General features: G+C 36.6%; 1 long non-coding RNA gene across 2 annotated transcripts; it reads right to left on the reverse strand.

Moving 5' to 3' along the window:
* Positions 9,834-26,111, reverse strand: LOC110398603. Of its 2 annotated transcripts, none has more exons than XR_002438493.1 (5): positions 24,625-26,111; positions 23,031-23,167; positions 20,839-21,083; positions 17,692-17,876; positions 9,834-9,893 (listed from the first exon to the last, which is right to left on the reverse strand). It is a non-coding gene; the product is annotated as an uncharacterized LOC110398603 (long non-coding RNA). The 2 variants fall into 2 exon arrangements; XR_002438494.1 differs by having other exon boundaries at positions 17,692-19,882.

The raw sequence follows: 26,865 nt of genomic DNA on the forward strand, positions 1-26,865 counted from the left end.
TTCAATAATCTTCTGAAATGAGGAATTCTGAAGTGAAATTTAGAAAAATGTGAAATTAAAGGTCTGCATAAGGAAAGGTGGATATGTTATAAAGACTGCAAATTTGTATGTGTTGCAGAAGCAAATGTAGCACAATCCTGGAAGAAATCCTGATGCATTGAAGGCTGAGAAAATCTTGCCTGAACAACTCTTCCACAGCTCAGTAAGTAAGTTGGCAAACGACAATTAGACAGTCTAGCTCAGATACTTCTCACAATGCAACAGAATATATTGGGAGGGAAATATATGGAATAGAGGAATATACAGAATAGAGGAATGTGTTTGTGAAACACTGTGAACATTGTATTGCACAGTTAAACTGGTTGAAATCGCAAACTACCACTGCCTGTGTAAAAACTGACACCCAACTTCCAGAAAAATCTCACTGGCAACGAACATCTCCATGGTAGCAAGAAACCTACCATGACTCCATATCTGTGCTTCTTTCTCTAGGATAATTTAACGATTTTTCAGTTGCTTGCCATAGTGGGAAACTTTGCAATCTGCTTTTCATTTGGCATCTATGAAAGTCTCGCATGGAAAAAAATATATATATTGCTGGGAGGATTTATGTTTTATCTTACAAGAAGAGTCTGTTTGCTTTGACAAGATTTGTCTGTCAGGAGGCATGGCGTACCCAGAATTTTTGTTAGCCTTCCACTGCTTAATATGTGCAGCCATGCATATATAAGTCTACATGAAGGAAAAAAGGAAGGAACATTTTATTAATTTTCCTTTCATTGGTGATGTACATCTTCTCATTCCAAAAGAAGAAAATCTGGGCAGGCTTTCAAGAACAAAACACCTAGAGACATCTAATTCCCCACGGATTCTGATATACTTGTAATCCCTCCTGAAAACCTCTGCTTGATATCAGTAAGTAGAAATACTTCTCATACAAACAAGTGATAAATAACCGGTCCTGCTGCTCCTGAGCAGAATGACATGTATTTCTCAACTGCTGGTACTCATATTGAGGAATTCTTAGAATAGGGAAACATGTTTTACCATCATTGGCAACAAAGTATTTCAAGCTGAACAAAAGTTCAGAGCAAATTTAAGAAAAAATTGTTGATGGCCTAATTCTATACAGAACCACAGCTCCTCCGGGCAATCTGTTTATCGCCTTCATAGTAAATAGTTTCTTCCAGAAGTCTAATCACTACACTCCATGATTAAGTGTCCTTCCCCAAGAAATTGCTTACTGTTACAAAATAAATGTGGTGAGATACAATTATTAAACACACATCTGTACAATCCAGGGAATAATTCTGAAGCAACATCTCTGAATTCCCTGCATAGTAATATTTCTGATTCCTCTGTCTGCACCTGACAGAAGAAATTTATGCTTGGCTGGTCTTGGGAATAAAACATGTATTTAAATTCAGGAATGGTAACACAGCTCACCACTGCTTTTTGAAAAATCTCATGGCAAGACATGGTCACTAAGTACACCTGAGACTTACTGTTTTGCTACTGGACCTAGATTCTGAAAGGAAATTCTACCAAGAACAAAAAGTGCCTCGGAATAAGCCATAAGAAAATGTGTTGTATGTATTCATTCAAAAATTCATTATACTTTAATATTTTTGTCTATCAACACATATCACATATGTTTATCTGGCATCACATTCTTTGGAAGAGTCCCTACCACAGACAGGTTCTTAGTCTCAGGTACTTTGTAGTTAAATATAGGCATCCACGGGTCCACACCCCGTGAAAAGGGAAAAGGGGAAAAGGGTAAGGAGATGGCCCTGAGAGCAAAGAACAGCGGCAACAATCTGAGGAGAAACAAACTAATTTACTACATAAGATATCGGAATGCAGAACAACACACTATAATACAATATAATTACAATTTAAGCTGATAAATCCAATACAGAGAATGTCCCAAAATCAAGGTAGGCCTTACTCTACTACCGACGATAAGACGGCTGGAGAGCGAGGTGCTGCCAAGATGAGAGACGGGCGGAAAAAGGGACGAGGTCTCGTGATCTGCAAGTTTTTATACTGCGAGCTTTTATCTTTTCCCTCTGGCTGGAAATGGTAACAGAGGAGAAAAAGTACCATGGGGACTGTAGTAGTCCTTCTCTTCTGAGAACCAGGTCTATCCACTGCATGATGTTATGATGTGGAATATCAACAACCGAAAATCACAAAACCATGACAAGGCATGAAGACATGACTGAATTATTGTAACATTCATTCTGTGTTATATTTAGGAATATAAAAACTATAATTAGATTATACTGCTATGCAATTAATGCATCTATGAGCGCAGACTTTTCTAACCAGAAACATTTTTTCTAGTCAGACTGTTAAAAAAAATGCTAGCATGGGAAAATAATTTTTCTATGTACTTGATTTCATGATTAACTCATTTAATAAGCATCACTGAATCCCTCAGAACACAATAGGAGCTACACTACTTGGTGATTCAGGCAGTGTCAGTCAGGCTTAATTTTGAGGAAGAACTGGGCTCACATCAAAGATTCCTTCCTCAGTCTGCATCCCATTACCTCTGTGTCTGGCTTCCCTTGATCTGGTATGGTAGCAACATCTTTTATTTCCTTTTCTGTAAAAGAAAGAACTGCGTACCTCATGAGCAATCTAACAGAACAGTAAAATTGCTTCAGCAAGTTTCTGCTTCTATTATTCCTCCTATAATGCAACTGCTGGGGGAAAGAAAAAAAGGAAAACTAAGAGGCACATTAATAATCCTTAATTGAAGGTTACCAAGATTTTTAGAAGCTGTAATAAAGTACTTGAACAAGAAAAGGTATTAGACTAGCTCATAGATGTATTAGTCCAGAAATATTTGCATATGATGAAAAATGTCCTAAATACATGAAATAACCTTGCCTGTGAACATTTGAGTTTAGCTGATGCATTACAACACAGAGAAATAAAAACATGCAATACTGGCAATTTAAAGTTCCTGCAGAATTATGCATGAGGTCAGACAAAGACAAAATCTTCTGTCTTGAAGAATGAATAAAAATATGGCCATGTTTGTGGACAAGAAAATCACCATATGAATGGGCTCAGTAGTCTTCAGGAACACAAGCCTGGTTACCAGGATGCTCTGATCATTTTCTACCAAGTTGAAATCAGGTTTCCCCCACGCACACTGTCTACATTGTCATGACACAGAGAACCCTCCCTCTGGAAAGAATCAATCTTAATGAAATGGCAATAGAGAGAAAGAGCGCTTTCTGGATCAAGTAGTTAGTTAGGTTTTGCAAAGAGTGCAAGTCAATTTTGCTACCTGTCCTATGCCTTGATTTTTCAGGCAAGATTTTCCAAGAAAGCACAGAAATATCAGTAGCCAGCCAGGGTAGGTGAAAGTGCCTATAAAACATTAATCATCAAATCTTCTTGGTTCTGGAAGATGCATTGCTTGAATAAGATACTGATTGGTTCTTAGTAATAATGAAAAGAGAAATAATAATTAAAAAGAAGAGAGTGCTCTTAGTCCTATGGGAACCTTTTGTTCAACAAATAAACAAACAAACAAACAAATAAATAACACTCATCCCCCCTTCCCCTCCACCCCCAAACCCCCCAAAAAAGAAAAGAAAAGAAAAAAGGAAGAAAAGGAAAAAGAAAAAGGAAAAAAAGAAAAAGAGAGAAGAAGTTAAAGGAAAAAGGGAAAAGGGAAAAGATTATTTATACTAAGACAGAAAGAATAAGGCAGAAATACTTTCCTATGTAAGGCTTTCTTTCTTTCTGATTAGCCAGTACAACTTTGACACTGGTTAGGCAAACATGAAGGAGAATATAGTGACATACAGCACAGCAGATGCTAAAACACAGATGTGGAGTTAGGAAGGCGTTTGCTTGGCACCACAGGAGAGAACAGACAAAAGGACTGCACACCAGAAAGACAAACATCTTAAACTAAAGATGTCTGTGGCACAGAGATAAAAACATGCCCTATCTAGCAAGAGTCACACCTCTAGTTTATGTAGATACTTATTTGATAGGACATATATTGAGGCTGGCTTTGTTATACTCCCAAAGCAGCAACAAAAAATACGGAGAAGAATCGTCATATTCCAAGTACTCTTTGGCTGCCTCAAGCTCCTTTCCTTTCCCATCTGTCAACTGAGTTTTATTCTCTCCTTTTGTCCCTTCAGATTTTTGTTTTTAATTTAGGCTGTTGAACTGTGGAAGTCCCAAAAGAACAAGATCAAACTTTGCTTAAATATTCAGTGTTGTAAATAAAGTTTTTAATCATGTCTTCTGTTATAAATACCCTAATTTAAATGTGTCAAATGCACTCATTGGACCTATCATATCACATACCAAGATATTTGTTTATAAGAGAAGAACAGTTCAACATCTGTTGACCATCTATAATTATGCACCTACAGATTAGATAGCCCAAGGATAAGTTCTGCTTTAAATGGCATTTTACAATTTTATCATAGAAGAATAAATAGAAGCCAAGTATTTTCCCCTCCATCCAAGTCTCTTCTCATCCTGCTTGTGTCAGTCAAACCTTAACCCAAGCTATAAATACAGATCATTACACTTTTTTTGATGCATGGCTAAGCCAGTTGCTGCTATTTTCATATACAGGTAACATATGCACAGGCATGTGGCCATATTAATAACTCTCATTTGACTCAGGAATGTCACTGAAAGTTCATTCCTCCATGCATCACCTGAAGCAGGAAAAGACCAAAAGGTTTAACTTCCAGATGGATAGCTAATAATCCAAGTGAGTCCCAAATGTACTCAGAGAATGCTGCTGCACTGTCTCACTTTTATTCTTTATTTACACAAACAAGAACCCACACTGCACGTATGAATCTCTGAGCACCTTTTGTTAAGGTTCTTTTGGAACAAAAGAGCACAGAAGAAAAATTAAAAGCAGGATATATTCCTACAATAGTAGGAATAGCACAATCTGCTACATGGTAACCTTTAGTTTTTTTAAATTTTTTCAAGTAGTTATCTGTGAACATTTTGTTTATTGTCAGCAGTCCCCTCTCAGGGAAGGCCAGGCTAATGGGAGCAGAAGAGTGTTCCTCTATAGCTTGTACCTATTCAGGAAAGTATCACTATACTTCTGTGTTAGGATTATGCTTAAATGACATGTCAGATTACAGATGTCTTTTTGATATACCTATATATTAAGTAGGACATTCAAAATCTTAGCAAGATTATTGATATATCACAAAATCCATTTGGGACAATCATTTCCCACAACCTTGGGTAACACAGTGTGATTGATAGCATGAGAAATTAATCTAATGAAGTTCTCAACTATTTTTTTCTCTATATTACAGTATTGGTGGTGACTGCACATTCTGTTCTCACTGTTGGTGGAGAAAAGACTGTTATTTCCATCTCAAGTAATTTTATATGGCTTTTAAAAAGCTTTTAGACTCAGTAGCTGCATTTACTTTGGAATATTTTTCAAGTGTTATTTGCAGGTGATGGAGAAGAAAGTAAATGATGAATGAGACACACTACTTGCTTACTTTCATAGGACATGTAAATGGTGACTCGTATGACTTGTCCTAAGCAACAACTGCACAACCAAGATTTGAATAATACATATTGTTAATTTCAACAGCAAATCATATGGAAATTTAAGGGTTATAAAAGGTTATGAGAAATATATTTTCCATAGTATAAAATAATAATCATAATAGTAATAATAATAATTAAGAAAGCTTTCTGCACGACATCACTAATTTTTGAGTTGATTCTATTAGCTCCAGTTTTTTCCTGCTCAATGTTTGTTAATGAAGCATACTTATATTTCAACTGCATTGGTTGCCAAGTGGTACTGAAATGATAGCACAGCTGGTATTCTATACAAGAGATTTGAACAGAAACATAGATAATTAGCAGTTGTACATAGTATCTCAAAAGTAAGAAAAGTGATTCTGATTACGAGTTTAATATGTATGTATTTTATAACACAAGGTATGAGATAAGGTCCAAGGACTGAATTAGTTCACTTCCTGTTGACAACAGATCCTACAGCTTGCAACCTTCAGTCTTCATGGACTAAGCTAAACTCCGAAGTTAAGTTTCACATTCCAAGGAAGAAGAATATTCTTGCTATGGAATGACCATTCATGCATCTTACCTGAGAGACAGTGAGTTGCTGCTGGTGTGTGCCTCCAAATACACCATCACTGACGCAGTACCATGCTTGATTATGGGGACAGAGAAGACTGACCGTACATTTGAATTATTTTTCCTCTCTCCTAAAGGATCTGGGCAGAACCAATAATGTTTTGTTTATATTTATTTTTAGGAGAAAGCTTATCTTTAGGAACACTGACAATCTGTGAAGCAACAAGCATCATCAGGATAACTGCAAACATAAAGATACCACATATTCAAAATATGTATCACTGAGGATCTCTTCTTAAAGAGATAAAATATCATTCCATTAAAAGGATAAAAGAAAAAATGTAGGTAGATATTTTTTAATACAATGAATGTGAAGCAGGAAATAAGGTAATTGTAGCAGCTGTGGTATAATGACAGTTAGGACTGGACTTTCAGTGGTTTTCTTCCTTAACCTGCTTTTAGTAGCTTAGTAATAATAGCTACCACAATGAAGGGTGGAGCGCAGCCCTGCCAAAAAGGACTTGGGGGTAGTGGTGGATGTCAAGCTGGGCACGAGCCAGCAATGTGCCCTTGCTGCCCAGAAAGCAAACTGTATTCTGGGCTGCATCAAAAGCAGAGTGGCCAGCAGGGCAAGGGAGGTGATCCTGTCCCTCTAATCAGCTCTGGTGAGACCTCACCTGGAAAAATGCAGAAAAGTCTACATCATGCATTGAAAAACTTGCTGCTGGCTACTGCAAATCTTCACATTTTTCCTCAAAGATTTAACCTGTGTATGCCAAAGATGCCTTTTCAGAATGCAAAGTTGATATGTCTCCTTTCTACTAGGCTTTTTGTAGAGTTACTATCAATGTTCAGCCTGTGAAGTGGGTCTGCCTGTATCCAAATCACAACAGTTCTATTGCTCTAAATTTCCCACACTGCCTGGTGAAGACTCATCAGGCTACATTATAATCATACCCATCTTTGCCTCTTTTCAAATAGAGCACAGCTTTTCAAAATATGCCAGGTATTATGGCATTATTATTTGCAACGTTCACTAGATAATCATTCTCTCTATTTCTCTGAGTGCGTATAATAATCCATTATGCTACTTCTATTTTTCCTCTTGCCTTTCCTTTATATCTCCTCACACAATACAAATTTTTAATGTGCTGCATTTACATGAGGCGTAATCTTCACCAGGCAGAAAGCCCTGAAAATGTCTTACGTACCAGTCTGCACAATTTTCTCTTGTGGGTAAAAAGGATTTTACAGTCGGACAGCTATTATGCAGCACAGTGTAACTGATGAAATGACATACTGTAGAGCTCAACTTACTCGCAAGGCAGGCCGCTAATAACAGACATAAAATAAATTACCAATATTAGTGTCAAATTTCCACATGAGCCCCTTGCTTACACATCAATTTAACATGCCAGCATTTGGGAGTTTAGTTTCAGATTTTTTTTGTCTATCATCTTATTCACAATAGTGAATAGCAAACACTTACTGAATTTAATGGATTTTCCTCCCTATTCTTTGGTTTTTTTCCTCCCAAGTTTTGGGCTTCACTTGATTCATGTAACAATGTTTAAATTATATGTATATTATGTTAGAATATTGCATTTTCAAGAATTTAGGTTTTTCTCATTATTTTGTTTAACAACATAGGTCCCATTGGCTATAAAAATTCAAGAGCTAACCAGAGGAAGTCTGTTCATTTATTTTTGTTGGAGAAGGCAATGCTTCAAAATATAACATACACAGATAGCATTACTTCTCAGTTATTCAGCACCATTCAGAATAATTCCTTTCTAATTCTTGCTGTATGGTAATAGGATGCCAGTTCCTTTCTGCTGCCGCTGCTGCTGCTTCCTACAGTCTCTTCTGAAAACATCTCTGTTTTCTCTCCTTATATCTCTTACATAATAAATAGTAGATGTCAAGGGAGAAATAAACTCCAAAAGGCTTGATAAATAAAGTCAGCAGGAAAAGTTTTGGTTTTGCTTTTGAGTTTTGTTGTTGTAAAAGAAGCCTGTCTTTGATTATTAATGGCTTCTGTGATCACAAAGTTAGCAGATTCTTCTCTTATTAAAACAAAGAACTCTGTTCTCAGTCTTTATGGTTCCAGCAAAACATTTTTCTAACAGCAAGGGAAGTGCATACAGTGCAGAACATCTATCAACAGCACGATTCATGGCCATATAATCAGCTTTCCAGCACTATAAAAGAGAAATGGCACTTGGCCTTCTGCATCAACAGGAACATACTGGGACACATTTTAGGGCAAAAGAGAGTCTTTTAGACGTATCATCTGATGATCCAAAATGTTGATGTTTTCAAGAACTTCTGAAGAGTTCCCTGATGAAAACCCCACTTTTTAGCAGATTTACGTGTTAAATAAATGAAAGAATGCTGACTTGCAAGGTCTTGCATTGACTTACTAATAAAGAATTTCAAATCTCAGTAAAGGAACAAGTGGGCTTAGACAAACTAAAAAATAGAAATGACATACTGTGTTTGAAAAATAATTGCATTTATGTAAATACATGCAATGAGCTCATGATGGAACAATGTAGAAATAAGGAAACCTATGGAAAGTAGAAACCAAGTACGCGCACTTGGTTGTTCAGATTTTTCAATTCAGTTGTTCTTCAGTACAAAGTTTTGTACAGTGAGCTACCCAAAACCATAGTAACTTTACATTAAAAAACATAAAGGTATTTGGGAGTATAGTTAGGCACATTCCCTCCTTTTATGGTGAAATTCTGACTCAAAAACTCTCACCACCTACACAGCACCAAGCTTGAAAAGTGAAATATAGACACACTGGCATATTTATTGGCATAAATAACATTCGGTGTCATGAATTGTGAACAGTATTCACAAGAAATTATCTACAGCATGGACAGTGCTTTGGTTTCTATAATGAGAGCTGTTTCCTCATAGGTCAGTAATATATACTGACTAGTTAGGTGGAACTGCTTTTTTACAAAGCAATAAACAATAAATAATACTCCCTCGGCCAACTCTAAAAACAGTACTCACAAAAGAAGCAATTCTTGTCATGTTTATTGAAAACTTCCTCTTCCAAGCTGACTTCACTATTTTTAAGCCAGAATCATTAACTTCTTATAGGACCTACAGGAAAAATTCTGGGAGCAAAATCATCTCAGTAGGACATCTGGTCCTCTTTAATGGCATTCGTAATTTAAAGTGACTTTATAGATACAGGAACTAACCTCTCCCAAAACCCAACTATACATTTGACTATATGTTTTTTTGAACAGTAGGATTTTTTTTATTCACTGTCAACAGCTTACGGGCGTTCGGCCCGGTTCCGTGATGAATGGGACGGGGGACACACGGACCCATGCCCCGGGAAAAGGGAAAAAGGGTAGGGAGATTGGCCTGAGAGTAAAAACAGTGGCAACAATCTGAGGAGAAACAAATTAATTTACTAAATAAGATATCGGAATGCAGAACAACACACTATAATACAATATAATTACAATTTAAGCTGATAAATCCAATACAGCGAGAGAGAATGTCCAAAATCAAGGTAGGCCTTTCTCTACTACCGACGATAAGACAGCTGGGGAGAGAGGTGCTACCAGGACGAGAGATGGGCAGAAGGAGAAGGACGAGGTCTCGTGATCTGCAGGTTTTTATCTTTTCCCTCTGGCCGGAAATGGTAACAGAGGAGCAAAGTCCCCTGGGGAATGTAGTAGTCCTTCTCTTCTGAGAACCAGGTACATTCACTACATGATGTTATGCTGTGGAATACCAATAACCGAAAATCATAAAAACATGTCATTCAGCCATTGAGATTTTAATTGTGCCTGCACGGGCACAACTGATTTATCAGTCTTGCAAATGTAAGAGATTTGTTGTTACTGAAAAAATATCAGACTTTATGCAAAAATTTTTGAATTTTCGTACCATAAGTCTACATATAGGTAATACGAGCATGAAGAAACAAGAGAAGATCGCAAATCTGAACAACTGGACTGAGAACTTACTGTCCACATGGTATAAATTGTCTAGGCTATTTTAGCTCCAGTACAGCATCAGTTGGTGGCTGATGTGCATTGTGCACACTCTTGGACAGCACCTATAATTTTGCTTTGTCTGATAGAAGTCCTGACCAAGTGCTCAGAAAGTTCTCACAACGTGAACCAAAAAGAGCAAGCAAAGACAATTGTTCTATTCATTCAAAAAACATGCTTGTTTTCAAAACAAAACAAAACAAACAAAAGAAACAACTAAATTTATATCAATAACACTTTCCCAGATACATCAGTCTTTTTCATAGGAGAGAATTCAGTGATGATCGCTACCTTATTACACACAGATTTAGTCAGGGATAATGATTATGTTAATGATTTTTAGAAACGTTAAAGCTACTGGGAGTGCTACTCTAGAGGAACTAACATAACATCAGAAAACAAAATGTTCTTGTCGTGAGAGGCAGCACTTCTTGAAAGTCATAGATGCTTCATCTTCCTTAACAGATAGATATTAAATAGCTAACTCTCACACTTTTAAATCTCCACAGATACTAGTCTGAAGTTCTAGATTACTTTAGCACTCAAACAAGTTTCACCTTTACTCAGAAAGAAAATTTCCACTGTTTCAAGTGCTTTCACAAAAAATTTTTTATCTAAGATTTCATTTTTTACATCTGATGGAAAATAGTCTCTCCTGTCTTTCATATGGAAATGTACAGTGTACAATACTTTTTGAAACCTTGGTTACAAACCATCTCTATTTCATTCTTCAGTATATAGGTAAACTGGAGCAGGCGCTGAACAAACCCAAGATGAGTTATGCTTTGCTATCAGTGACTTTCCCTTTGGATTTACCAAGTCTTAAATATGCAATACTGTAGCTTACTAAGTTGAAGAACATTGATAAACTTCTCTTCAGCTAAGGGAAATAACTTTAAGACATGGTAGAGTCAATAATATCAATTAAGTTGCTTATTAATATCTATTTATTAGCAGGAATAGAAGCAACCCTGATATAAATGGGGAGATTCAGAGTTCAGGAATGTCATTGGGATGGGCATGCATAGGACTGCTCATCACTATCAGAGGGAATTGCACAGTCTCTGTTAAATTTAGCCTCACAGTTAACTACAGATCTTGGGAAAATAGTCCGTTATAAATGGAGCTTTAAATAAAGTGAATGAAGTGTAGCTCCTATTACATATGAAACGCATTTCCATGAAAGTGCATCTTTTTCTCAATGCCAAATACTCCAGTTCATATCTGCAAAGCAGAATCTATTGTACTGCGCTGCAGTAATGGTAAAAAATGGTACTTGAACAAAACATGTCCATAATTTTTTGTTCCAAAAACTGCTCTGCAACTCTCTGAAACGTCCCAAAAATTACTAGTATTGTCCTTTTTAGTGCTGAACTACAAAATGGTAGCTACATGACATTCATATCCTCACAAATGTACATAGCACAGAATGCATTTTAAATTAGAGCAAAAATGGGACGGGGTATGTTTGAATGATCTTTACTCAGAAATGGCTCTAAAAGTGATTTTGAAATTAAAAACACTTAGAGTTTCCCTATTTCCAATTTTCTGTAGCAGTTGGTGGACATTTTGCTTCCAGACTACAAGTACCAGCCCCAAATGTACTTTCCATATTGCTCTTAAGAATGAAAAAGTTATGTAGCAGAAATTTTCAGTCTGGAGAAGAGGAGGCTCAGGGGAGACCTCATCGCTCTCTATAACTACCTGAAGGGAGGTTGTAATAAGCTGGGGGTCGGCCTCTTCTCTCTTGTAACTAGTGATAGAACTAGAGGGAATGGCCTCAAGTTGTGCCAGGGGAGATTTAGGCTGGACATTAGGAAATACTACTTTTCTGAAAGAGTGGTCAGGCGCTGAAATGGGCTGCCCAGGGAGGTGGTGGAGTCACCATCCCTGGACATGTTCAAAAAATGTTTAGATATAGAGTTGGGAGACATAGTTTAGTGGTGGTGTTGGTGGTAGGTGGATGTTTGGACTGGATGATCTTGTAGGTCTTTTCCAACCTAGCTAATTCTATGATTCTATGATTCTATGAAATTCAGCCTGTTTAAAAGTTAGCATTACCATCTAGCGGCAGCTTAAAGAATTTCAGGTCAGACATTCAATGTTTTGTTAAGTGTAAGAACCAGCCCTTCAGATGTTTTCTGTCACAAATTCCACTCATTTGAACACATCGTTTAAATATTTGGATAGTATATTAATGTAAAATCACATAAATAATAGCTTCTTCATAGGAAGAATAAAAGCTTATTTATTTTTTTAATGTGGTAAACCATGGTAATGACAAATTCTAATAAACAAACATAGCTCTTCTTAGTAGATGTCACTTCTCAAACTTACCATGTAACAGTAAATCACTCGGCATCATTAAATACTTATTATTCATAGCATGGAGATACTGCTATTTCTTGTTCTGACATACTACCTTTCCATTTCAATTACAATAAATAAACACAGAGATTGACTTGACTTATTAACTACTTCTTTTCTTTGACAGCACAAGAAATAAAGCTTTTTACTATCCCAGTAAGAACACAGCAGCGGTCATGCCAGTCACATCAGCAAGTCATTAGATAACATAAAATTCAAAATTCATCCCATCTACCACAGTCCTCTAAAACTTCTGGTTCCCATGGAGTCTCATATTTTCTCTTTTCTCCAGCTCATTCATGACATTTCTCATTCCTTTTATGTTTTATTGATTCCAAGCAGGAGAAGAATCCTCTGTTTTGCTCTGAGAAAATTGGGTGCAGTTTTCCTTGTTGCCAAACAGCTTTACCTCCATTCTTTGGAACAATTCTAGCATCTTACTCCATATAAGAATTCTTTCTTTGTGTGATTGCCATTTTTCCCTTCTCCTTTTCCTCTGTTTGTTCCCTGTACACAAAAGATTCTGCGCAGAGACTTTATGTCTCCAGCAAGTACTATGCAATAGAGATTACTGCTGACCTTGTCAAACTATTAAACACACCCTTACTTCAATGCACAGCACTTCTTAGTACTTTACAAAACATGACATCCTATCTTTACTAAATTGGAATGCACAGAATAGCTACAAATGCTGTAAACTTTAAAAAAAAAAAGTCTCCAAAGAAAATTTCCACAAATTATAGTGTAGAGACCTCCCCTGCCAGCATATAAAAGCTGCAGCTTACAACATTAGGCCAAATTAGGTTGTAAGAGCCAGAAAAATAGGAGGCCTATTGCATTTTACTGTGCAGTATCCCAGCTAGGAGAGCTAACAGAAGAGCACCTCTGGCTCTCAGATCCTGGGTATTTTATATTAGAGTGGCAAAATTCAGTCACAAATAAATAAATAAATAAACCTTTCAGTCAGGGAGAGAACACAGCAAGCAGATGGAAGAAGCTGCTCTCTTCCTCCACTTTCTTGGATGGACAGGATATTAAGGAGAAAGGGATAGGTGAATTTTCCACTCTGTCACAGGTGACAAACTTTGAGCCTTTGAGCATCTATGGTTCAGTCCACTAAACACAAAGACAATTTAAAATTTCTAGAGAAATTCATTCAGCAGTTACAATACTTTGACCCATCAGAAAGTGTCAGCTGGTAAAGTTACAAGGGTTTCTGTATTTTGCTTAAATTGGTTTGCTTTTGGAAAGACAGCAAATACGCAAAACACAGAAGGTATATATACTCGCATTTGTATTCAGAAAAAGCACAATTTTCAGTAAATAGGCATTTGCAGATGATAACACATGTTCTTCAAAGGATAAAATTAGACACATAATGTACTGAAAGACAATAAGGACATTATGTATTGCATTAGTACAGTTCCATGTGCATTGTCAAAAATACTGTTAAAGTCTGCTAGCAACCACAGATTAGGAAAAAGGTGACTGTAACTAGACAGCACAACCTGCTGTTATTGATCAACAATAGATGCCATTTGACTAACATCACATTAGGTCACTATAATAAGCAATCTCTTTTATAGTAGTCTCTTTATTCATTGTCTGCAATCTTAAAATGATTGAGAGTTAACTATTCATCAAATGACAGAATGATTTCATGCTCATATTCTTGCAGAAGCTACTGGTTTGGGAGCAGGTACCTTTGCAGCCATGTTTACTCCACCTACTCTATGTGTACTGTTGTATAAGCACTTTTTTTTTTGTCATTCACCTTCTCTTAAGTTAACCTAAGTCATAATGACTCTGAGAAAGAAATTTTCTGCATGACTTGCATGACTTTTCTTCAGAGACAGTGCAGTGTTTGACAGCATGCTTTAGAAACTGGTGAGTTGGCAAGAGAAGGGTGGAAGGTGGGAAAAGAGAAAGCAGCAGGTATTTCAACAGGTATTTAAGGAAGCCTTGTTGAATATATAAGTTAAAGTACGGGACCTTGGCTGATGATGAGGGCAGTGTTATGTGAGAAGTTTGTCTTTTGTTTTAAAGATGGACACCTCTCTCTCACACTTTCACCCAGTTCTAGAAAAATGAAGCAAGTTTCCTTTACTTACCAGACACAGACAAGGCCTCACATGGTAAACTGTTGATAGAAGTTGGATTTTAAGTTAATCTTTTACCAAGTTGGACCACTACGAGGCAGTTGAGTTGAGAAGGTATGAAATAGGAGCCATAACTGGTTAAAGACAAGGGGATAGTTGCCCCTTAACTGGAATTTCCTTTTCACTTTAGGAGAAGGAAAGGGCATTACTTGTGGCACTGTTAGATGACTGAGTTTGTCAGTTTATTAAGTAACGGGTTCTGAAACCAGAGAAATCGCTGTGATCCTCCAGTCTCACCTTCTATACATCACAGGCCATGAAACACCAGCACACCCGCAGTGTAGATCTGTTCTATACCAGTAGTCCCCAAACTGAAAATAAGCATCGCATGAAAAAATTGGCAATATGTTTCACTAAAGCTTCTCTTCTCATATAGAATTATAGAATATATCATATCTTTTTTACTACTTGCAGCTGGAGAAGGCAGAATTCATGGCCAGCTACTGGGTAGACTCAGAGTCTAGGCCTAGATACTATGTATATTATATCTATGCTTATTGTATACACACTATATATACATATACATTTCCCATCAATTGGTCCTGACCAGTCACAAGGGGAAACAGGTTGAGGACATAAATGCTGTCTATGTGAGTGCAGGATGTTCCTATGCTGTGTTTGCAAAGGTGTGCACATATCAGGAATATGTGAACAGCACTGTAACCAGTTAAACCAGGTGGCATATAGAAACAAGTGTCCATATGAACTCCAACCCAACTGGACCATGACCAGCTAGGTCAGAGCATCACATAAGAATCCTGAGTTCTTCTTCGGAAGTCTACTTTTTTCCATAATGTTACATATATTCTTAGTTACCTCTCACACAGTATCTTAGAAGAGTTAGATGTGATAAATTCACTGGTTGGAATAACCTTTCTTGCCACAGCTATGAAGGAAATCTATTTTAGGCACTATAACGCTATCCATGCCTGGATTCTGAGATTATCAAACACCATACACTGAAAGATTTTTCTAGCTGAGCTACTCTGCTGTTAATATAACTACTTTATATCTTACTTGAAAAGAAGTTATCATCATTATGACAAAAATATTCACATTTTTCATTTCAAAACCTAACATATAAAGCCTCTCATGCATTTTCTTGTTATTTATATACGTACATCTCCTGACTTTTATGTCTTGGTTTTATGCTTTGTAACTTTAACTGGTATTATTCAGTCATTGGACCACTTTTTCTTCTGTATACCTGAAAAATGTCTGTTCACACAAGAAAAATCAGATGTGCCATTTCTTTAAAAGCTACTGCTTAAACATTCTTTGTTAGAGTTTTCTCACTTAATTTCAAATAGTTTGTTTTTATTCTTGGGATGATTTCCTTCTTATAAGTGCATTATTTCAGTTTTTACTTTCAAAACCATTTCAAAGGTTGATTTAAAGTGTTTTCATCCAGCAGTACCTTCCCCTTCCATCTCTGATAATTCATCATTCATTTTGTTGATTTTAATTATTAAAGGACATTTTGACATTTTAAATGCTTTTTCCATTAATGTGCACCTCATGTGTCAAAGATCTGCTGAAATCAGAATAAGTAGGACACAGCCTCCCTAAATTCATCCCCCTCTAGATAGGTGTGAAAGCCTGCTACCAGGAGTGGATGTCCAAAGAGATCCTCTTGCTCCAATCTGGAATAAGGAGAAGCAGGACAAAATGTCACTGCCACCTTCCAGGACTTTCTGAGGGTTAGGGGCACAGCTCTGGATATTTTCTTGGCTCCTGAGGGGTCTGTCCCATCTCAGGGAGAACTTGCTGAAGTGCCTTGGGGCATTTGGGTGACATTTCACAGGGGACAGAAGGAGAGGCAAGAGTAGTCTTTCTCACTTGGGATCATCTAATGCATTGCAATAATAACTTCAGGCTGGCTGCATACACATAGCCATCTTTTTCCACCATCAGGAAAGCAAGAAACCAAACCAAACTGAAAAATAAGTCAGTAGGGAATCAACAAAAGCCACACCTCTTGGCCAAATTGTTAGAAATACAGGTAAAGGTTTGGGACCTGTCAGACTTCAGCGGAGACCTCTTACGCACAGCAGCTAGTAGATCTCCACACCACTTTTAGCAGTCCAAGTGGCATATTAGGAAAGGAACAGTAGAGTTGATATATAACTGTACATTTACTAAAAGAAATAAAAAGAGTCATAGAATCATAGAATTAGCTAGGTTGGAAAAGACCTACAAGATCATCCAGTCCAAACATCCACCTATCACCAATAGTTCTTACTAAACCATGTCTCTCAACACAACATCTAAACATTCCTTGAACACCTCCAGGGATGGTGACTCCACCACCTCCCTGGGCAGCCCATTCCAGCGCCTGACCACTCTTTCAGAAAAGTAGTGTTTCCTAATGTCCAGCCTAAATCTCCCCTGGCACAACTTGAGGCCATTCCCCCTCGTCCTGTCACTAGTTACAAGAGAGAAGAGGCCGACCCCCAGCTCACTACAACCTCCCTTCAAGTAGTTATAGAGAGTGATAAGGTCACCTCTGAGCCTCTTCTTCTCCAGACTGAAGTCATCGTTATTTGACTAGCTGGGTCTGAATGGTGCACACGGAGGAGATGGCAACTTTACTAGACTAAGCTTACATTCAGAAAAGAAAACTGACCTAAAAGCTTGTGACCCACCACTGCTGTCAATGAATATTATAATTGTGCACTAGCTTAAGAAATAGTAACTTTAAGGATCAGTCTTTACAGAACAAAGCAGCATTCAATTTACTTGGTGCCTTATTGGAACTGCATGAACTTCTGACATATTGCATGGATTAACCTATATGCTAAAATATTGAGTTAGTTTCACACAAGAATAGTCTTATTAGAACAACTGCTTGGCTAAATTTAACATTTGTCTCCTCTCTCTGTGTCACAATATGTTTTTAACCTCTTTTGTTAAAAGATTTTTTTGGCTAGTGGCTTTTGTTAACTCTTTTCAAATAGGTGGTGATCAACATATAGGAAAAAATGGACATGAAATCTTACCACAAGAAAATCAGACGATACTCTGCATTTCTGAGGCCATATGTGAGCCCTCAGTGTACATGATGATTAGCCTTCACTCAAGCAGAAAATTCCAGAGAAGATTTGCATATTGCCAGAACGATATAGAAGCAGTGGTATCACTGAGGCTGATGAATGTTATTTTTTGTGGACAATTATAACTAGTGCTGAAAAAAATAAATCACAATTTTAATTTCTGCATTACTTATTGGAAAAGAAGAACTTGAAAGTTTCTGTTAAGTAAGAAGTAAAATTAAAAAAAGGCACTGAATGTTGTTTCTGCTATACATCACAAGGTAGCAGCAAAGCATGAGAACAAAGATCAAAAAGTAGCCACTAAGGCCATAGGAGAGAGGGTGAAGGGAAAAAATAATGAGAAGCATAAAAAATTTGATAGATTCCCCACAGACCAATTACATTCATGTACAGATTCAAGGAGGTCTAACTTGATTTCATTTACATATAAGGCAGAACAAAAGGCTGAAGTTTTATCTGCATGCAGTTTTAATTGGACAGTCAGCTGCAGACCCCCATTTCTTCCCAAATCCATGGTTATAGCAATTCATTGTGTTCAGTAGCCTAGCTAAGATATCATCATCATCACTGCTCAATAGGTGTGAGAAATCGTGTGTTGCTGATTGGGACTACTCAAATCAAGCATGTTTATTCCTGTATTTTCCTGGATTTCCCTCTCCACACTTCAGAGAGCAGGAAGAGTAATTACACTCCATATTAACACTTTATGATCTGTGTACAAGTCGTGTCATTATTTTGTTTTCCAAGTGTATAAAAAAATTGTATTCACTACGATTTAAAGTTATTTATCTGTCTGATATTGTTATCAGGTATTTGTTTTAAACAAAACTAGATGATATTTGCAGGCCTGCTCCAAAGTGAGTACTCTTTTTTTGCCCCTAATTAATAGCACTTGCTTACAATGAAGGCAATGATTGGGTGAACAGCTCCCGTTTAGTTATCTAGCCACTAGATGGCAGATACGTCCCATCAGACTGACAATATTAATAATTCAGAAATATTTCAAATGTTAAATGAATTTTCTAAGGTTTGTCAGCTCTGTTCTCTTGGGCAGCTTTTTAACGCTGTTATTCTGTCAGCATAAAAATAATATCCTGTCTGATTGGATAGGACAGAATATTTTTCTTATTATTTTCAAATGAAACTTCTTAGTACTCCTGCAGCTGCTCTGAATATCTTCCATCAAAACAGTATTTCCATACAAATGTGTGTCATAACGTTGACTCATTAACACAAAAGTAAGCATAAGAAATAAATGACAAGATTTCACTGACTAGCACAATAATAATTTTATAAAATGGCAGTATCTGCAATTTAAATAAATAAATAAATAAGGAAAGAAAGAATTCACGGATACTAACATTACTCAAGTTCTGCTAACCACTCCAGAAGCTCATGGATATATTTTTTGCTTTTGTTGTTTGTGATTGCTCAGTAAATCATGATTTCTACTGCTGTCCATGTCACCTAGCAGTACAAACAGTAGATCCTTTCCTGAGACAATTACTCCCTCATGCAACTATTTTGTTAAAAATGGGAATGGGGAGCAGGTGAAAGTTATGAAGTTACTGATATATAAAGATATATAAACTTCCATATTACTAATATAGAATAGTACAGCCATATAGCGCCATGTTTACAAACTGAATATAGTCACAAAACTTCCCTCAGGCAAGAAGGTCTTGTATCACAGTAATACACTAATCTTCTCTTAGAAACTGCTGCAGATATATCAAATGTAAACCAAGACCTGAACTACAAATTTCTGATAATGAGCTGTTATTTTCTTCACCATCTTCCATTTTTCCAAGAGCTTTCACAGATAGATGGCATTAAAGCTATTATTATGACAAAACAGTTCATAAACAGAACCTTCCTGGTCAAGCAGAAAAAAAAGTGAAAATGTTATCTTCTAAAGCAAAACTGATTCTGGCAAACAAATCACAAATGACTACAAAGGCACAAAAAAGCTCCTTTCCATCTTGCTGTTGTGCATCGTGCAACATCTGTCTTTTGGATAACTTTTCTCTGAGATTTACTCTGTGGTCAGCTCCAGAACTTTACTGTAATTATCAGCCAACATGTGAGAGATAAAAACAGAGTGTCCAACACATAGTGAAGTGCTTCTCTTTTTTCCCTGTATGTGAGGTAATCAAGAAAAGATATCACATGAACTATCTTCCAATGTTCCAGTATTTCTACAAATTGTAGAAATTTTTTACTTTTCTATTTCTTGAATATCCAGAAAAAAAAAGTGAACTTTATAACCATGATCAATGAAGTCACATGATAAGAATTAGTTCAGCATTTCTTAGTCCTTATAAAAGCATGAAAAAGGTAGAAATCTTCCATCTATACACATAATAAGGATTTAAAATACACCGATGTTCAGTGTTACTCTATTCACCATGCAGTTTTTTCTTGACAATGGGGGCAACATTTTTTACAATTAATAGAAAAAAAACAACCAGCCAACCAACAAAACCCAGTAAATACTCCACATTTTTCTGTAGCAGTTTGAATAGGTTTTTTTAGCTGTAGTGTGTTGAGAACATTCTCATTGCAACAATTTATTATTCACAGAAGAAAAGGCTGAAAGGTTTTGAGTAATACATTATTGAAGAATTTATGATTGGTGTTTGCTGAGTTATTTACTCAGAACCCTTTTTGTAAGATTTGTCTTACAAACATAGGCAACAATTTAAGTGGAAATGATTGACTGAAATAACTGGTGGAGGACACAAATATAGCAAATTTGTTGTCCTTCAGCTAATCCAATTATATTCATCTCTCGAGGTCCGTAAGATAATTCAGTGATCAAACCAAATTGCTTACTGAAGAAGCAATACTGTGCTGCTCCCTCAGCTACTCGATTCACTCAAACTTAGCACCAGAGGTCACAGAGCAGTAAATTACCTTTACATTAGACTAAGCAATATATAAATAATTAACTCAATTTCTGTATTTAGTTGTTTGCATCTAGCCTGTTGATCATGCACAATTTTATAACAGGAAGCTGTCTGAACCCTTCTTTTTTTGGCTCAAAGCTTGCTTTCTGAGGTATCTTTTGTGATAAGACTTTAACTGACTTACCAAGGAGGCAAATCGTGGGTGTCGCCGTGTGGCAATCAACATCACTTGTGAACATTCGAAAGCATTTCCTTCAGAGCTGTTTGCCCAAGAGAGAGAGTGCTCAGAGTGTTTACTGGCAGAAGATCTGGCCTGTGACCAAATAGCGCCATTTTTCTGGACCTTTTAAGAGTTTCCAGGGAAGTTTTTGCTGTAAAATTCAGTATGCGTAAGGCAGGATATGAAATGCTCCTCCCTTGGTGTGCAGCCTGAGGTAAAATAAATTGAATGGCAGAATCTCCTATTAAGTGTATTAAGGAGTTCTTCATAAAGTCAGCTAAATACTAGAGCCCAAACTTTGCTTAATCAAAAGTATATCTTTTCACTGATTGCTTTTATAAAGAAGTCAATTTGAATGTTACATTCCGATAGTTTATACTCAGTTGTAAGTATAGCAAGGAAGGAAAAGTTGGTGTTCATTCTGTTTATTTATTGAGACTCTTATGATTTTACCCACCAATAGGAAACTCATTTAAAGACTAAGCTGGTGGTCAAGTTGACTTGGATGTTTGTCAGATATTCTACAAATTGGAGATTATTTACTAACAGCTACATTCCTATCATTCAGCTGTTGAAAATTGGAAGTTAGCTGTCCATTCTGATTCATTCTGTTCAGTTTCCTTTCAAAAAATACTGAAAACCAAATCAAGTACGAGGTTTTGAAGTCTCTGACACAACAAAAAGTGATTAGATTAAGTCATGTCTATAAAAAATAAAAATAAGTAATCGTAATTCCAATCACATTTGACTTGGACAGAAATAGATCCAAAAGTTCCAGGAAGTCAGCAAATTTGAGAGTACTGTAGCACCTTAGCAACACATGGGCTAACCCATGTGTTGTTCTTGTGACTCTCCCTACGTCAATGCCTTTCTAAAATATGCATTTACATATTTTAATTGAAATACACCAAAATAGAAATACCTGAATAAACATGGCTCTGAAATTAAAAGTAATTTCTTGCATTTTATAACTTATCTCATAGCTTGCAGAACTACAATTTGAAACTATAATTTTGAATTGCTATTTTTAAGACTACAAAATTAGAACCACACTCGTTGTCTAGGTGTTTGCTTGAATATTCCTGAATAATATGACCCTAAAGAAGAAAGTGCTCGTGCATAACTGTGCAAATTTTACAAAAAGTAATTCCTGTTCTCACATTCAGTATATGAACAGCTTTTAAAAGAAAAGCATTTGTAAGTTTTCTGTCAATTTCTGTAAAAAAACTTTAGGATGGGAGCTGTAATTGTGGCCTCACTAAATGGATTTCTTTGTTATTATTTGGTGTGTTAGGGTTTGTTCTTTGTTTTTGTTTGGCTGGCAGTTTTTTTGTTGTTTATTTTTTCTTTTTTTTTAACAAGCAGCCAGCAGATGGTCACAATTTTCAGCCATTACAGCCTGATCTGACCTAGCCTTGCTCAAATAAAATTTACAACCATCTTCTGAAAGGTTATTGCTGTGTCCAGCTCTTGTCATTCAACTAGATGTTATTCACAGCATCAGTCCTCCTCACTGCTGAGTCTGATCCCTGCGTATAACTATCCAGAAAATGAGTTGCTTTAACAGAAATTACATTTTTTTTAACAGTGTTATGGCTAAAGCACATAATGAGAATATACCAGTGAACTTGTTAGGCTTAAAATTGCAAAAATATCCCTGATATTTTGCGGCAAAGATTAGAAAATGACATCTGTGGACAGTTTTAAAAACTAGAAGGCAGCCTAGATTAACCTTCTGATCTCACTAGTGGTTTTCAAATAAAAAGGAGTCAGAATTTAAAGTGCCAAGGATTTAAAAGGATAAGAAGTTCTAAACATCTTGAAAAACAAACCACATGTATTTAAACATTAGTTTAAAATCCTAAGTCCAGGCTTTTAATATTCTAGTTAGGCTTCTTAATATACATAGTGAAATAAATAGCTATTTCTGTCTTTTTTACCTAGAAATCAATCTTTCACTCTCAGATAGATCACTCCATAATGTTTAAAATGAATGGCAGAAAGTGATCCAATACAGCATAATTTATGGAACCCAGTATTCCCACACACATATGAACATGAGCACAAAACAGAATCATCTTCTACTGCACTGACAAAGTAAATCCTTTCAGAGAGAGAAGACAGAATTCCTAACTGGTGTGCAGATAAAAGCTTACCTGAATATCTCCTCAAAGCAGTCAGACTGCTATGGGTCATTTTACAGTGGTTCCATCCAAGTGAAAAAGAGCATCTGCAAGAAGTGAATACTACTGAACTCAGTTCAAATGTACTATCTGTTCATGTGGAGAAAAACCTGTAAATTCAATAATAATACCAGTTGATGTTTTGCAGTCCTCACCATCTGTTATACCAGGCTCCATATAGATAGGTTGCTCTGAAAGTAATGCCTCCTATTGATTACTATGGAAACTACAACTGATACAAAGAGCACAATAACACTACTGGATACAGCAAATTCTCAGCTACAAAAGACTAATTTTCAACAGTCACCACCATTAGCCATGCGTTTTTCCCAGCACTGAACAAGAACGTGCGTGCCATGCTCATAAAAATCTGCACCAGCAGTGACCCATTGTTTCACAGTTGCTATGACAGCATCATTTCTGAAATGCACTACTCACCACCTCACTGTGCTTACATCCACTTTTTGTTCTTCATAAATGTTCAACAAGCATTGATGAACATCAGTGAGTGCCATTCTTTTTGCATGTCAGAATTCCATTACGCACCTTTGCTTCTTATGCACTTCCACATCAGATGCTATTTGTCAGACTGCCCCTCCACTGTCACCTGTCACACGGCAACAAAAGGCAATGGAGTACTGGTGGGAAGGTTCAACTCCCACTGCCATACCACCAACATCTGCCTCTGATGTCGTGGGTCAACATAGTAAAACAGGAGGCATTACTTTTGGAGCATCCCTCCTGTGTTTTCCACAATGCCATATTCACATTCTGCCAAATAAAAATAGTGTTTTGTTTCTCTTATAGGAACTGCATTCTGCTTCAAAACATGAAACATTTTGACAGCTTACCACTCAGACATTTAATGGGTTTTCAGACCCCAGCTTCATAACAAACTTCAGCCTCAGTCACTTGTTCTGTTAGGCATTCCACTCCACACAAAACAAAGGTCTCTTATGTTATTTGCACATTGTTCTACAAGATCATATCATTTCTTTCTAGCTACAGTGCTGGAATTTTATTTTAGAGCACAAATTCCAAGTTTTATTTCCGTGACATAAGTCATCTGAGTATCTCTCAAGAATGTCTAAAACGTTTAAAAGTTGGATGTGGAAGCAGTCTGTCAGAAAATTCTGAAAGAGATCTGGTCTTTTATGTTATGTTATTGCCTCTATTTTCTTCTCCCGTTTTGAGATCTTAAAAGAAAACACTCCAGAAGTGTTCTAAGTTTTGCCAAAATAGGAACATTCAAGTAGCTAAAGAAAGTGGCTTTCATTTTATCAGTAAAGAGAACTGGAGGTAAAAATGTGGATCTCACTGTGGGAGATCCATAAACTTTTGCAGTTACTGGCATCCTCACTAGACATATGTCACTCTGCAATTCCACACCACCCATAAGCCAACAGTTTTCTCATAACAGTTCGCAGTACATGTACAATCTGAAGAGTCCAAGATTTTTCTATTCCTGTTAGCACTATTTTCCCTGCATTTTCTGCTCCCTTCACTTTGTCTCAGGCACTACACCCAAAACAGACTGTTAGTTCGTAAAAATGCTAGGCCAACTCACATCCTCAAGAATCACCAGGCTCTGATATGAAAAAGCACAGATCCTCTGCCTACTGCATGTTCATCCGACTGGCATAAGGTCTGGGAAAGCTGGAGGAAACCTGTTGTTTAAAAGACTACAAGACAGCCAAAGAATCATAAAGATGTTTTTAAATCCATTGCACCCTAAGTAATTTTATTTTTTTTTACCATTAACAGAATAATGTAAAGAGTGGCTGTATTAAAAAAAAAAAAATTAGCTGTTCTTTGATTAGGTATCTCCGGTAACACGTTAGCATAACATTCCATATTTTGGGTCTCAATATTTACTCTCAGCCCTGAGAAACACAGAGTTCATGCTGATTTAAAACAAAACTACAACAACAACAACAAAGTCCCACCCATACCATTTCTTTCTCCCCACCCTGCCTCAGCATGGACAATGCTTTTGTTCATCACATTAATTATCTGTAATAATTAAAGCTTACTATGACACTGATCTTCAGTATAATCTACATTGTCAATCCTTTCAAGTTTATCTGCAAATCTGCATTAACTTACTATTATTTACTTATCCATAAACAACTTCTGAAGCATAAAATGAACTCAAACCATTAACCTGGAAGTCAGGTCCATTCAGAATTCCACTTCTTGGGGTAAGCACTCATTAAAAGAGCACATACAGAAACACAGGTATCCTGGTCTTTCATCAGATAGATAAACACATTGGGTCTTAAGTGAAAATATGGCTTTAGGACACTCCTATCATGTTCTATAATAAATGTTCTACATCCATATTTCACTCCTTTTGTGTTAACACCATAACTACTACAAACAAATCATTTTAAAACTTAAAGAAGTGTTTACATTCTTGTCACTGATAGGAAATCGTCAGTATACCAGCTATAAAAAGCACTTCTTCACAGTGCTACTATATTATTTATTGCTATTTACAGCAATTCACACAAAATAGTAACCATGCATAGAATATTAAACTGATGTTAATTGGAATACTGCTCCTCAGAGGAGGCCGACTGGGGGCTTTACAAAAATGATTTTTAGTTAGAAAAGTAGACTTGGTAGCGAGAGTGGGAAAGCAATCCTCTTTTGTGAGAAAAAGACGGGAATTACAAACATTACATTCTCTCAGTAGCTGATGTAACTACTCAGATATTTCAGGATAGTTTGCACACCTCTATTTTCCTCTTTCATCTACACAAGAACACAAATAATTTGATTTCTATTGATATTGATTGAAAACTGTCAAAATATCTCAGAAATGTTTGCAGCCTTCTGCTTGAGATGCATTGTTAGAAATAACGCTGGGCTTCAACAGCACAAGCACCTTTTCATAGGCCTTCCTTAAAATATTGATGTTCTCCTGTCGGCGCTTGGTCCCGTTACAGAATTCCCCCAGTCACTGTGGCATCAGAATAGCAAGTTCTCAGAATAGCAAGTTAGCAAATTCTTAGAATAGCAAGTTCTTCTTATTGTGTTTTACACACACCTTATATATCCTTCACTCGTAAGTAGTAAATCCACTCACGGTTAATTGTTAATTATCCTTAAGTTCTTCACAGCAACGTAGATAACAAACAAAGGGTTGCTTAACTGTCCCAGAAGTGACCACATTAGCTGTGCGTACTAAAGACTTTTCTGTTTACACCTTAGCCCTGTCTCCAGACTCCGGAGGCCTCATAGAGATAAGATCTACCAGAGTCTGTTGGGCTCTTTGTTGTTAAATCTCCCCCCACATTCTCCCACAGAGAAAAATTACATATTTCATAATTTCCATATAAAAAAACATTGAAAATGCAGAAAACAAGTTACAATTAAAAAAAAAAAATAACACACAAATTTGAATGTACATACAAGATAAATATAGTGGTCAATATGCAAAAAACTCCCCACAGTTTCTGGTATTGTTTCATATAAATGTAAGGTATCATCGTGTAGGAATTGAATGTTGCTTCTGCATATAGAACTAACAAGATTCGTACTTTATTTCGTGGTCTCTTTATTGATACTAATAATTCTTTCTGGGGTCTCTTTATTTCATTGAAAGGGGGGTCTCTGTTTTCATCAACTGTCCTTTAGATATTGATGCATGCTTAGTAAGTAGATGAAGTAATAGTACCAAAGTACCAAGACCACAGCTTCTGTATTTTAGACTAAAAGCATATTGTAAGGTTATTCTGTTTTGCTAAGAGGCCCTCAGGAAAAGAATAGCAGGTTTATCAAATATCAAAGAAGCCAGGGCCTC

This window comes from Numida meleagris, chromosome 4 (genome assembly GCF_002078875.1).
Source record: "Numida meleagris isolate 19003 breed g44 Domestic line chromosome 4, NumMel1.0, whole genome shotgun sequence".
Classification (NCBI taxonomy): domain Eukaryota; kingdom Metazoa; phylum Chordata; class Aves; order Galliformes; family Numididae; genus Numida; species Numida meleagris.